Raw genomic sequence first — 13,906 nt, forward strand, 5'->3', positions numbered from 1 at the left:
TTCCTTTTTATGATTTTTGCTTTATGAGTTATCTCTACATAGTTAAACCATTAGTTCACATATATTTTTTTTAGTTTTAGAAAATCTTTGAATATATGAAACTTAAACAACGCCTAATCTTAAAACCACGAAGAAAAATAATCATTCTGACCCTGTGGTCGTTTTTTTAGACCACTAAAAGTTTCAGTTTCATGGAGTACATGATAATCTGGTGTAAGATCCAAGTAATAATAAATTTATGTAAATATTATACACAGAAGCTCTGTTCTGCTATCACTTTTTTTCTAAAAATAATACTAAAATACTTCACACCTAGCCTTTAATGTTCCAGGAATGGTTTAGGCCATTTTTTTCAGATTTAAGTATTGGGATGGTTTTAATTATTTTTTCTTCCCTAACCTTCGATTTCAACGCCACAAGATGCTAGGAGTGCTTGTAAAATAGTTTTTTTTACTATTACGAACCCAAACGTTAAATTTATAAAATTCTTGAACTGGGCTTGCATGTATGTGAGGCATTTTTAATTCGGATTTTACTTACAAACCTATTTCATGCTTCGCCGCGGAGCAATAATCCCACAGGGAACCTCAGCTGCTGTGTTATGGGCGGCTAGCTCCTTACTAGTGGCTGCACCCTAAGAATCATAAGATTAGAAGGGCAGAAAAAAATAGCTTTAACCCCTCCAAGAGATAAATATGAAAATTAATATACTAAAACCATCCCGGGACCTATGTATAGCTCTCCAATAAAGGTGAACTGAAGTTACAATGGACAAATAATATCATGATAAACAAAATTGCCCATCCTATAGCCTAAAATTGAAAGTGGAAAATTTTGGACACTGCTAATTTTAAATTTTAAAAGTACCCAAAGTCTTTAAGCCAGCGAATTAGAGCCAGCAGCTGATAATCCCTCAACTTCTCTCAGCTTTTGCAACAATCCGTATAAGTAAATTGTTGACCATAGGGGAGAGAATAAGTTTTAGGGAAAAATATTTTTAAGAAGTGGAAGAACAATACTAGTTTAAATATTTTACTAGTTGCTTCGCCCCTAGCCTAGGGGAGGACGGATATATAAGAAAAATAGCCCAAAACTACTTTAGACATATCTGAACATAACCTGAAAAAAAATTACCCATCCGGACAAGCCATTTCCAAGGTCTTTAGCTACAGACAAAAAACCTTTACTACTTTATAAGATAGCCCCTACTTCATCTGAGTAATGTAAAAATCGTCTATTGTCCTATTTTTCTAGAAGTAAAATTATTAAATACTAGTTATTATCGCATCGAATTATAAACAACTTTCCTCGGATATTAAAATCATAAATTTTAAACCAGTTTTATCAGCCCTGAGGAAACAAAAGTAGTATTAATTCTATGATATTCATTTTAATATTCATGGAAAACTGTCTTTAATACGATGCTTAGATGATTTTTCAGCGAGGCGGAGAACTGGTTCTAATCCAGCAGATTCTATTATCATTACTTTGTAAATTGTAATGTATCCTTTACAGATATTTACAGCCGTTTTAGAACTCTTAAGTAACAATAAGTGCATATACTACGTAACCCCTCCTCTTAAAAAAAAATACTTTTCCTCTAACTGTTTATAAATTAATTTTAAAACCAGAAATTTACCAGGGATAAGACAATTGATCATAAATTGATTACTACCTCTTCTTTAGATTAAAATCATTGGCAGAAATGTATGGGCACTACTAGTTTGAACGTTTTTTAGTTTTGTATAGATCCTGTATATAGAACTAGCGGCTACGCCCCTAGAGGCCTCTAGTGGCACTTTAAATGTTTTTGTTTGTTAAAGTCTCTACGATAATCCTTTCTTTTACGATACCTCTTTATGTTACGTTGAAGGCTCCCCAATATATTTAACAATTTGATTTTTGGTCATTTCTCTTGGGAGGGTGGTGGTACCCTCCCCCAAAATTGTTATAAACCTTCCTGGGACCCATGAGAATCTACCCTGTTAAGGAGAACCCGATCGGTTCAGCGGTTAGTGAGATCCTTCGGTACAGACACACAAACACACAAACATCCTGTTACTTTAGTATAAGGATTCAAAGCTTTTAAGTGTAACAAATGAGAAAACGTGTTCGTTACACATTGGGTACAAGTATAATTCACAGTGCAATGTCCCCTCCTACCCTGAAAACCTACCCTTCCTCAAAACTTTAAGACTTACAGAATGTTAAATATAAAATTGTTCACTTATCTGGATAAAATAAATATTGTTGGACATTTACATTACACACATTATTTACATATTCTAATAAAAGAGTTATTAGAATTTGTACAGTTTTAACTTATTTATTGAACAGTTTGTTCATCCAGTAGGAGGGAAGGGAGCGGATGTGGCAAATCGTTATTTTAGCTAGCTTCGAGTATTTATTTATCAGAGTACATGAAAATCTGGTGCAATATCCAAGTAATAATATATCGATTGTTGTGCCACTGAAATATGCAATTAGAAGCAAACACAAAAACACGTCAATAGGACTCATGTTAAACATATTAAAATCAGAAAAAAAAACATCCATTTAGAAATATTTCTCAACCCAATTTAAAAGTAAAAAGTCTGCTTTATCTTTTTAAATATATTTCAAGTAAAAAATACTCATTATCAATCGCATGCCTTGTAGATGTGAATCGAGCCATATTGGTGAGCCCGTAATTCCGCAAATGTATCACATCAAAATCGCACATCATTACCCCTCCAGCTAGCCAATAAATTAGAAATATAGATGTATAGCCGAGACAAATACCTGAATCCAGTGTAGGGGACCTTATTCTGCTTTTTAAGAGCGACTGGGCTGTGATAATATTGTCGATGCTATTGGCGGATATTCAAAGACCCAATTGCAAGTCGGCACAGGGTCCTCATGGCGAGGACATTCAGATATTTAACACCTTCCCTCTCTAATGTTTTACTCTAATATATAGCCTTCATATTATCAATATCGACGTTTTCTCAGAAATTAACTTGTTGAGCATCCCTGCCCCCTCAACCTGGCAATTTTTTCTTTGTGTTTCTTTGTTACTGTAGGTTATATTTGGTATAGGCACCGCAGGAAAAAATAATTTATTATAAAAATAATGTTAGGGAGAAACCAGTGTTCAACATTTACTTTGTGTGAAAGAACCTCAACATCCAAGCGTATTGCTTCTATCATTTTTTATGCTATTCTGTAAAATCTACTTTAAATGTGATAAAAGTTCCAAAGGTTTAGCACACAAATTGGACAACTTACATCCCTGTTTACAAGTATCTGAAAAGTATTGGGTAGAAGGAAAGAATTTATCTGCATTGCTTGCTAACGGGGGGTATTAGCCGTTGATAAAAACCCGTTTGGGTGCCTATATAATCCATTCTGGCGGACTACAAGGTATTATATGACTTAAGACCTTGATTTTCCTTTGGTTATTGCAGATACTTTGACGAAATCGTGCTTTGCTTAATAATAATTACCCTACCTAACCCTATTAGATGAAGTGGCACCATTTTTGTAAATTTGACATCTTCAAGTACATATAATCGTGTGAGGGCAGGGAGGGAATGGAAATTCAATTGTAAATTTCACCTTACCCAAAGTTTTTTATCCACGGTTTTAATTCTTTGGCTCAAAACTTTGGGCACTTTCATCAAATTTCAATTGATTGGCTCTAGACTTAGAGTGTACACACATTTCAACAAATAAATTTAATCTTCAGAAAGGTTAATTTTATTTATAACGTATATCCATTGTCTTATCCCTTAAGATCCCTGAGTGAGGGAGACATTATCATCTGGGAATTCACTCATTTTCCAGTGTGGCTTCGAAACTAATTAATATCCGCTAGATTAGAACCGGTTCTTAGCCATATTGACACAATCATTTATAGCATCGTATTACAATGTTTTATCTTAATATCCGCGAAAATCTGCCTGTAATACGATGCGATAAATAACTATTCTTATATGTACAAGGATGGTTTACTTAGAAGTAGGGTAATACATATGGCAAACTCTCTAAATACAGTAAGATAAAAACAGTGAATCCAAGAAGAAAGGGGACAATATTGGACTGTAAATTATATTGCTCTCCAAAGTCTTATGAAAACGTTCTATAAAAAGAATTAAATCTTTATGGGGTTATACAAACAAGCAGTGTCCAAACTTTTCTATCAATAATTTGGATAGTACATAAATGTATTGTCAATTGTCTTATCCCTGTTGCAAATCATCTAAAAAATCCTATATTTAAACTACTTAACTTTTGCAAGGTTTTGAACATAAACATCAAGGTACGAATATTTTCTTTTAAATTAGCTGACTAATTGATGAAACTAAGAAACTTAACAGTTTTTATGTGTAAAAAATAAAAAGCCAACTTTTTCAAGAACACGATGTATTTTGATTTGAAGAATTAGCAACATGTAACAAGTGTAGTAACATTATAAGTTATGTTTTGTTATATTTATGTCTAAGACAAAATTTATGAAGTAGTGCCATAACTTCCGCACTTGTATCACTTTAAGGAATCGTCAAAACCTCATGTGTTGACTAAAGACGTCCGAGCTTTTTTGTTATTTAAATTGGGGAAATTTTCCATAGAGGGGGTGATTAGCCAACTGAAATTCTTAAGTGTAAGAACCAATTCTTATATAAAATTTCAAAAACTCACTTATTTTGTAAAAATTTATGTCTTCTGATGAGGTTTTTAGACGATTTTGAAGGGGTAATAGCCCTCTTTGAATTTTTGTAAGGTGTTGTAACAACAGCAAAAACTGGTCCTTTCCTTCACTCTTCCGTATAAACAACCCCTCTTATTTTTATGCTTATTTTCTCGCGATTTTGACACATTTTGCGAGTGTAATACAGGCGGAACTGAAGACACACCTATTATGTATATTAAGAAAATTTATGTTTCCTATAGCAATAATAAATGTACAATTATAATGCAATGTAATAGATAAACAAGAATATACGTGGATATTATGACAGGGAAAAATTGTCATCAATTTAAGTTGCCAACATGGACATCACTTATTGGTTAAACTAGTAGGAGAGGAGGGAATGAGGTAAAGGGGGTTAATTGGGATATGGTTATCATATGCAGCTTCGATTTTCACTTTATCAGAGTACATTATAATCTGGTGTAAGATCCAAGTAATAATAAATCCATAAGCAAGAAAGAGATAAATATTAGGAAAAACAAATGACTGACTTGTTATTGACATGACATCTTAGCACCCTATACCGCGTACGATTCTTGATACGATTAAGCACAATGTAATAGGTGAAGCATGTCTAAAATAAAGTCAGAAATGTAATTCTGATTGATATTAATGAAATAATTGTTCTGAATTCTAAATAATACTGAATATTAAAAAGTGCTATCACTCTATATGTATGCTATGTTTGTTAGTCTGACTGTCTTATTTGTTGACATTCTTTTGGGGACGTTGTCATCCTTGTTTTAACAACGAAGGTGCTTGCTTAGTAGGATATATAAGTTGGAAGGAATTTTAATGTTAGGGGGAGATTTAAAACTCCATCAAATTTTAAGGATTTTTTATAAAATTTGTTTTTTGTATAATTCTTTATCTAAAAGCGGAAATACAATTAGATAATTAATTTTGATATCTGTGATTGGTGGATTGAAAACTATCTGCGCTCTGATTGGAGAAGCTTAAGTGTCGTACATCATTTACCAAATTAGAGCGCAGGTAGTTTCTAATCCACCTGTCCTATTGGTCAAAATTAATTAACTTAAATTGTATTTCCGCTTTTAGATAAAGAATTATACAAAAAACGAATTTTATAAAAAAATCCTTAAAATTTGATGCAGATTTCAAATCTCCCCCTAACATTAAAATTCCAATTCCTTCCAACTTATATATCCTATTGCTTAGCTTAGCTTTGTAAACCAATCAAAAAGAAGCATTAGAAATACTTTTAGTAGCGCGGCTACCCCATATTACGGATTTTGCTGTACGTCCGTCACCTGTCAATAAAATTTACTTTTAAGTTATTTAAAAATACTATACCCTTTCTTTAAAATTACCAGAAGTACATAAACGGTGACAATTTAATTGTTTTAATACTTCTCAGTGGTTTATTAGTTCCTTTTTATGATTTTTGCTTTATGAGTTATCTCTACATAGTTAAACCATTAGTTCACATATATTTTTTTTAGTTTTAGAAAATCTTTGAATATATGAAACTTAAACAACGCCTAATCTTAAAACCACGAAGAAAAATAATCATTCTGACCCTGTGGTCGTTTTTTTAGACCACTAAAAGTTTCAGTTTCATGGAGTACATGATAATCTGGTGTAAGATCCAAGTAATAATAAATTTATGTAAATATTATACACAGAAGCTCTGTTCTGCTATCACTTTTTTTCTAAAAATAATACTAAAATACTTCACACCTAGCCTTTAATGTTCCAGGAATGGTTTAGGCCATTTTTTTCAGATTTAAGTATTGGGATGGTTTTAATTATTTTTTCTTCCCTAACCTTCGATTTCAACGCCACAAGATGCTAGGAGTGCTTGTAAAATAGTTTTTTTTACTATTACGAACCCAAACGTTAAATTTATAAAATTCTTGAACTGGGCTTGCATGTATGTGAGGCATTTTTAATTCGGATTTTACTTACAAACCTATTTCATGCTTCGCCGCGGAGCAATAATCCCACAGGGAACCTCAGCTGCTGTGTTATGGGCGGCTAGCTCCTTACTAGTGGCTGCACCCTAAGAATCATAAGATTAGAAGGGCAGAAAAAAATAGCTTTAACCCCTCCAAGAGATAAATATGAAAATTAATATACTAAAACCATCCCGGGACCTATGTATAGCTCTCCAATAAAGGTGAACTGAAGTTACAATGGACAAATAATATCATGATAAACAAAATTGCCCATCCTATAGCCTAAAATTGAAAGTGGAAAATTTTGGACACTGCTAATTTTAAATTTTAAAAGTACCCAAAGTCTTTAAGCCAGCGAATTAGAGCCAGCAGCTGATAATCCCTCAACTTCTCTCAGCTTTTGCAACAATCCGTATAAGTAAATTGTTGACCATAGGGGAGAGAATAAGTTTTAGGGAAAAATATTTTTAAGAAGTGGAAGAACAATACTAGTTTAAATATTTTACTAGTTGCTTCGCCCCTAGCCTAGGGGAGGACGGATATATAAGAAAAATAGCCCAAAACTACTTTAGACATATCTGAACATAACCTGAAAAAAAATTACCCATCCGGACAAGCCATTTCCAAGGTCTTTAGCTACAGACAAAAAACCTTTACTACTTTATAAGATAGCCCCTACTTCATCTGAGTAATGTAAAAATCGTCTATTGTCCTATTTTTCTAGAAGTAAAATTATTAAATACTAGTTATTATCGCATCGAATTATAAACAACTTTCCTCGGATATTAAAATCATAAATTTTAAACCAGTTTTATCAGCCCTGAGGAAACAAAAGTAGTATTAATTCTATGATATTCATTTTAATATTCATGGAAAACTGTCTTTAATACGATGCTTAGATGATTTTTCAGCGAGGCGGAGAACTGGTTCTAATCCAGCAGATTCTATTATCATTACTTTGTAAATTGTAATGTATCCTTTACAGATATTTACAGCCGTTTTAGAACTCTTAAGTAACAATAAGTGCATATACTACGTAACCCCTCCTCTTAAAAAAAAATACTTTTCCTCTAACTGTTTATAAATTAATTTTAAAACCAGAAATTTACCAGGGATAAGACAATTGATCATAAATTGATTACTACCTCTTCTTTAGATTAAAATCATTGGCAGAAATGTATGGGCACTACTAGTTTGAACGTTTTTTAGTTTTGTATAGATCCTGTATATAGAACTAGCGGCTACGCCCCTAGAGGCCTCTAGTGGCACTTTAAATGTTTTTGTTTGTTAAAGTCTCTACGATAATCCTTTCTTTTACGATACCTCTTTATGTTACGTTGAAGGCTCCCCAATATATTTAACAATTTGATTTTTGGTCATTTCTCTTGGGAGGGTGGTGGTACCCTCCCCCAAAATTGTTATAAACCTTCCTGGGACCCATGAGAATCTACCCTGTTAAGGAGAACCCGATCGGTTCAGCGGTTAGTGAGATCCTTCGGTACAGACACACAAACACACAAACATCCTGTTACTTTAGTATAAGGATTCAAAGCTTTTAAGTGTAACAAATGAGAAAACGTGTTCGTTACACATTGGGTACAAGTATAATTCACAGTGCAATGTCCCCTCCTACCCTGAAAACCTACCCTTCCTCAAAACTTTAAGACTTACAGAATGTTAAATATAAAATTGTTCACTTATCTGGATAAAATAAATATTGTTGGACATTTACATTACACACATTATTTACATATTCTAATAAAAGAGTTATTAGAATTTGTACAGTTTTAACTTATTTATTGACCAGTTTGTTCATCCAGTATGAGGGAAGGGAGTAGATGTGGCTAATATTTATTTTAACTAGCTTCGAGTATTAATTTATCAGAGTACATGAAAATCTGGTGCAATATCCAAGTAATAATATATCGATTGTTCTACCAATGAAATGTGCAATGTCAACTATGACTCATGTTAAACATATTAAAATCAGAAAAAAAACATCCATTTAGAAATCTTTCTCAACCCAATTTAAAAGCAAAAAGTCTACTTTATCTTTTTAAATATATTTCAAGAAAAAAATACTCATTATCAATCGCATGCCTTGTAGAAGTGAATCAAGCCGTATTAGCTTGGTCGTTAAAATCAGGATATTTGAAATTTGTATTAATGGTTTCTAATAGTCCTAGGAATCGCCATTTAACAGAACTCATTTTAAAAGGACAACTACATAGTTATATATTTGAATTTCAAAAACCAGCATGTCTATGTTTATAATAAACTTACAAACTTTAGTGGAATGAATGTAGCACTGCTACGCTATCTCAATTGTACCTAACTGATGCAGAAATCATCATGGCAAGTTTGAATCCATAGGACAAATCTAAGTTTTAAATAGAGCTTCTGTAAATTGCACCTTCAATCTATTTATAGTATCTTTAATTCACCTGACAATAGCATACACACACACACACACACACATTATGAGTGTGTGTGTTAAAAGTGCAAATATTCACAAATTTTGCAAGTTGAAGTCCAAGATCTTTTCCAACCCTTGTGTGGCAATGTCATTCACATTTATGGACACATTTTACCAGGGAGGGAGGAGACATTGCAACTGTAAATTTTAAATATACATATACTGGTACCCAATGTTTTATAACCACATTTTCACATTCGTGCTGACTAAATTCTTGAAGTCTCTTTTATGTAATTATTTATGTAACCTTCTGATGAGTCCTATAATTAAGGGAGGGAGGGGACATTGGGCTGTTTATTACTCTGGTCCCCAAATTTTTATAATAACGTTTTCTTATTCTTTGGCTTAACAACTTGGGGACTTTTATTGAATTTGATTGGTTGCTTCATTTAAGTTGAATGTCCAAACGTTTCAACAACTAGTTGTAATCAATAGAAGGGGTAATTTTGTGTATCATTATTGGGGATGTACATCAAATTATTGACCATTGTCTCATCCCTGCCTATAACTGGTTGTCTATCATATTTATTCTTGATGCAAGTCTCTTATTTATAGTCAATCTTAAAATCTATACAAAAATCTTACTTCTTGTGTGGCACTGATTGTTGTATGGCTTCAAAACCGATTAATATCCGCTGGATTAGAACCTGTTCTCAGTCATACTCAAAACTCATGTAATAGCATCGATTACAGACAATTTTCCCCGAATATTAAAATAAAACCCATAAAATTAATACCAGTTTTGATAGATCGGGCCTTGACATTGGAGAGTAAATTGATTTTTTTCCATATATCATTACTGAAATTCTAACTTTCATGGCTTGTAAATATTTGGACGATGATGGGGGGACACTTATTTTATCTGCCATTGTCCTTTCTAACCCCTCCTGGTGGCTTAAAGCTATTCCTGTATATTCAGAGTGTACAAGTTTACTTAAACCCCCCTGGGCTTTTGCAAATTTTGCCAGTAGTTGCCAACATAGGACATTTGTTGCCAGATTTGCCTTTCCACTTCATAAGTACTACCAGTTGTGTGTTAGATGACTGGTTCGAAACTCAGTTCAAACCAGGTAAGGAAGGACATTGGCCTGTAGATTACAACGGTACCCAAAGTTTTATAACTATCTTATTCGTTGGCTTAAAAACTTTTGGTAATATTATTGAATATCAATTGGTTGGTTCTAGCTAGCAGTGTAAATAATTTTCAATCTAAATAAGGTGTGATAGAATGCAAAATATACATAATCATTTTTAAAAATAACTCATATAAGCTTCAACAGACAAAATCTTCCTTCTTTTATTAGGCAGCTTAGGTAAATATCTATGTGTCTATATATATTTTATGTGTGTATGTGTGTGTGTGTGTATGTGTGTGGTATCTCTTTATATTTTGAGTAAATTCAAATTCTTGACAGTGTATGAGTGTTGAGATCCTAAAGGATTATTAAATTATTGTAAATAACCAATGATAATAAACAAAATTTACCCCTCTACAGATTAAAATTATTGGTTGTACACAATTTGTTTGAAATCTACAAATCAAAATTGAATGTATGTACCCAAAGTTTTAAATCAACGAAAAAGATACTGTGGATATAAATCTTTGGGTACCAGTGTAATTTATTGTCCAATGTCCCCTCCCTCCCTGGTATGAGTGTGATAATATGTGGGTAATGTGTTTGGATATTTCATGTGATGCAGGGATAAGACAATGGACTATTAATTCCCCCCCACCCCCTGAGGTTAAGTAAAGTTTCGAAGAATCGAATCGCAGGTAAAGTATCCCACAGGAAAAGGCCCTCCACAGTGTCTAAACATTTTTCCAAAAAGATACTTTTGATCTATACCTATAAAAGCTAAAGTCCATTTTAGCTAATGATTTTCAAGCTATCTCCCCCCCCCCCCCCCCTCCTTTAAGTATGAATATGAACAACAAATATTTAAGTATGCGAAAATATTTTCGCAATATGAATCTGTCCCTTTACTCGCCGAAATTATTGTTTGTGTGTGTGTGTTTTGGACAAGCCTTGAATGCGGATATATTTCATGTCCATCTTTTTAAAATGAGAATCTTAAAAATGCATAAAACTTGTACATATTTGTTTATTTATGTTATGGTGCAGCTTACACAAAATTGATTATTTTAATATTTCTTTATAATACTAACTTCTTGTAGTAGAAGCTACGTCCCTAAAACCCTCTAGGGGTGTTTTGGGAAGTCCAACCCTCCACCCCTTCCTTAAATTTCAATTTTGATTTTAAAAAAAAGAGTAAAATAATCCATTTGTTTCCGGTGGGGGGGGGGGGTTTCTAAAGATCATTCCTCTATGGAGGATGGTGGCACTCTCCCACAAAATAGATATAGACTATCCCAGGACCCATGAGAAGCTTTATTGTTAAGGAGAACCATATTAGTTCAGCAGTTAGCAAGATCCTTCAGTATACACTATATCCTGTTATTTATACACCAGGATTACCATAACCTAGTATTTGCTCTAGTAATTGAATCCTTAAATATATATACTAGCGACTTCGACCTTATAGGCCTCTAGGGGCACTTGAGAAAGATGTGAATCGACCACCAACTTTCAATTACACTTTTTAAAAGAAAAAGTTTTAAAAATTGTATGGGGGTGGGAGTATCAATTTCCATGGACGATTGTGGAGGTACCCTCCCCTTAAAAAGTTTAATCCCTTCCCTGAAGAACCAGATCTGAGCAGCAATTAGCGAGATCATGAGCTTCAGTCAGACAGACAGGCATTCTGTTGGGTTTATAAGAAGATATCCTTGGTTTATACAAATTGGACACCCTGTATAATTATATGTACTAAGTGGCACTTGAGGGGGGGATATGAAAAGAAAAAGTTTCTCTTGGGAATGTAAAGTTACCCTCACCTAAAATAGTTTAAAACCTTCCCTTCACTATATAGGATAACCATTTAGGTCCAGCGGTTAGCGAGATTCTGGACTACAGACAGATGTAAAGATAATGAGACAGGCATTCTGTTACTTTTATAATAAGATTTCTAAAAATTGGACACCCTGTGTTGTAAAGGTACTAAGTGGTAACATAAAAGCTGCATGCAAACCAAACCTATTCTATTTCTAACAGATATAATTGTATATTATGTATCTTCAAACAAGGACAATATTTTTCAATAAACTTATGTGGCTTTCAAAAATTAAATATTAGGAGAAAAAAATAAGTTTTCATAAAGAATCCATACAATAAAAATTAATGTAATTTAAACTGCTTATTTATCAACCAACGGATTTTAAGGAATAAAAAAATAGAAGATAAATTGATGATAAACAAAATTCCCCTTCTGTTTTTATACTGCTATATTGTACAACCCAATCAAGATTTATTAAAAGCTACCAAAGTTTTGAAGCATCAAATAAACCCATGGAGTTAGTGGATGTTGGACTGTTAATTACTCTGGTTCTCAAGGTTTTATAACCACGTTAACTTATTCGGGGCTTTAATTGTCTTTTTAATGCTTGTGTAGATTAACTAGTAGTGTCCAAACCTATAAAAAATTAATTTTGATCTACAAAAGGGGTAATTTTAATTGTCATCATTGTGGATGTATATCAATTTATCATTCATTATCTTATCCTTTAAGATCCCTGAATTAACCTTATATGTATACAATTTTCTCACAATTTTTTAAAAGTTATTGTAATGGATGTAGAATATACGTGGATATATGACAGAGGAATAATTGTCGTCAAGTTAGGTTGCTCTTTCCCCTGTCATTCATTGGTCAATTCGTTCATCCATTAAAAGGGGAGGAAATAGGGTAAAGGATATGGGGATCGTTATTTTAGCCCGATAAAAATTTCACTTTATTAGAGTACATAATAATCTGGTGCAAAATCCAGGTAATAATAAATCCATTGCTATTGTTTAATGAATTGTGGAGTAGCTGCGCAACTAATAAGAGATGCAAACCACGGATCTAAAGGGATAAGACAATGGCTGATAAATTCATGTGCATCCCCATTGATAATACACAAAAATTCCCCTTCTGTAGATTAATATTACTAATAGAAATGTTTGGACACTCAACTTAATAAACTATCTAAATCAAAATTCAAGTCCCCAAAGTTGTTAAGTCAACGAATAAGAAAAAGTTACCATAAATCTTTGGGAAATAGTGTATTAAACAGCCAATTGTCCCCTCCTTCCCTGGATGCAAATATATTTTACACCCCTCTTATGATTCTTATGAGCATGCATTTCACAATTTTATGCCTGTATTGTGTAGCTATTTATTTATGTATTTGTGTGTGTGAGTGTAAGAGTGTGTGTGTGTGTTTGTGAGTGTGTGTGTATTGGTGGGAATATACAGGGAATGGATATATTTTTACTTGGATGTTACATCAGATTTTATGTTCTCTAATAGGGCGAAACTCGCAGCTGGCTTAAATAACGATAACCCCCATCCAACCCCTTAAACCCATCTTCTCCCATCCAACTGGACCAATAAATCAGTTCCATGCTAGCAACCTAAATTGACGACAATATTGTCATAATATCCACGTACATTCAATATCCAATTTGCAGGGATATGGATACAGCAATCAAAATATGAGTTTTGGAATACGAAATAAATGTCTTTTGTGACGGATAACCCTAATCATGGCCTTTTTTATCTGTCTCAAGATACGAAAGGAATTTGATTTCTTATTGCTCCTTAAAAAGTAAGTAATTATGATTTCTTTAGACTATTTTTCAATATTTAGACTCAATATTTTTTCAACCATAACAACTT

At 33.0% G+C, this 13,906-nt stretch overlaps 1 protein-coding gene across 3 annotated transcripts in view; it reads right to left on the reverse strand.

Annotated features, from left to right (window-relative positions):
* The window catches only part of LOC145332239 (sorting nexin lst-4-like), a 491,682-nt gene extending 482,910 nt beyond the window's left edge, over positions 1-8,772 (reverse strand). For 2 of the 3 annotated variants that reach the window (XM_080177192.1, XM_080177191.1), the window contains exon 1: positions 8,752-8,772. The gene's annotated coding sequence lies outside the window, so the exon portion shown is untranslated. The remainder of the gene's footprint in view (positions 1-8,751) is intronic. The other variant, XM_080177194.1, reaches the window with a different exon arrangement.
* Positions 8,773-13,906: the final 5,134 nt, after the last annotated feature.

The sequence above is a fragment of the Acartia tonsa genome, chromosome 11, assembly GCF_053477335.1.
Source record: "Acartia tonsa isolate MP-2025a chromosome 11, ASM5347733v1, whole genome shotgun sequence".
NCBI classification, from domain to species: domain Eukaryota; kingdom Metazoa; phylum Arthropoda; class Copepoda; order Calanoida; family Acartiidae; genus Acartia; species Acartia tonsa.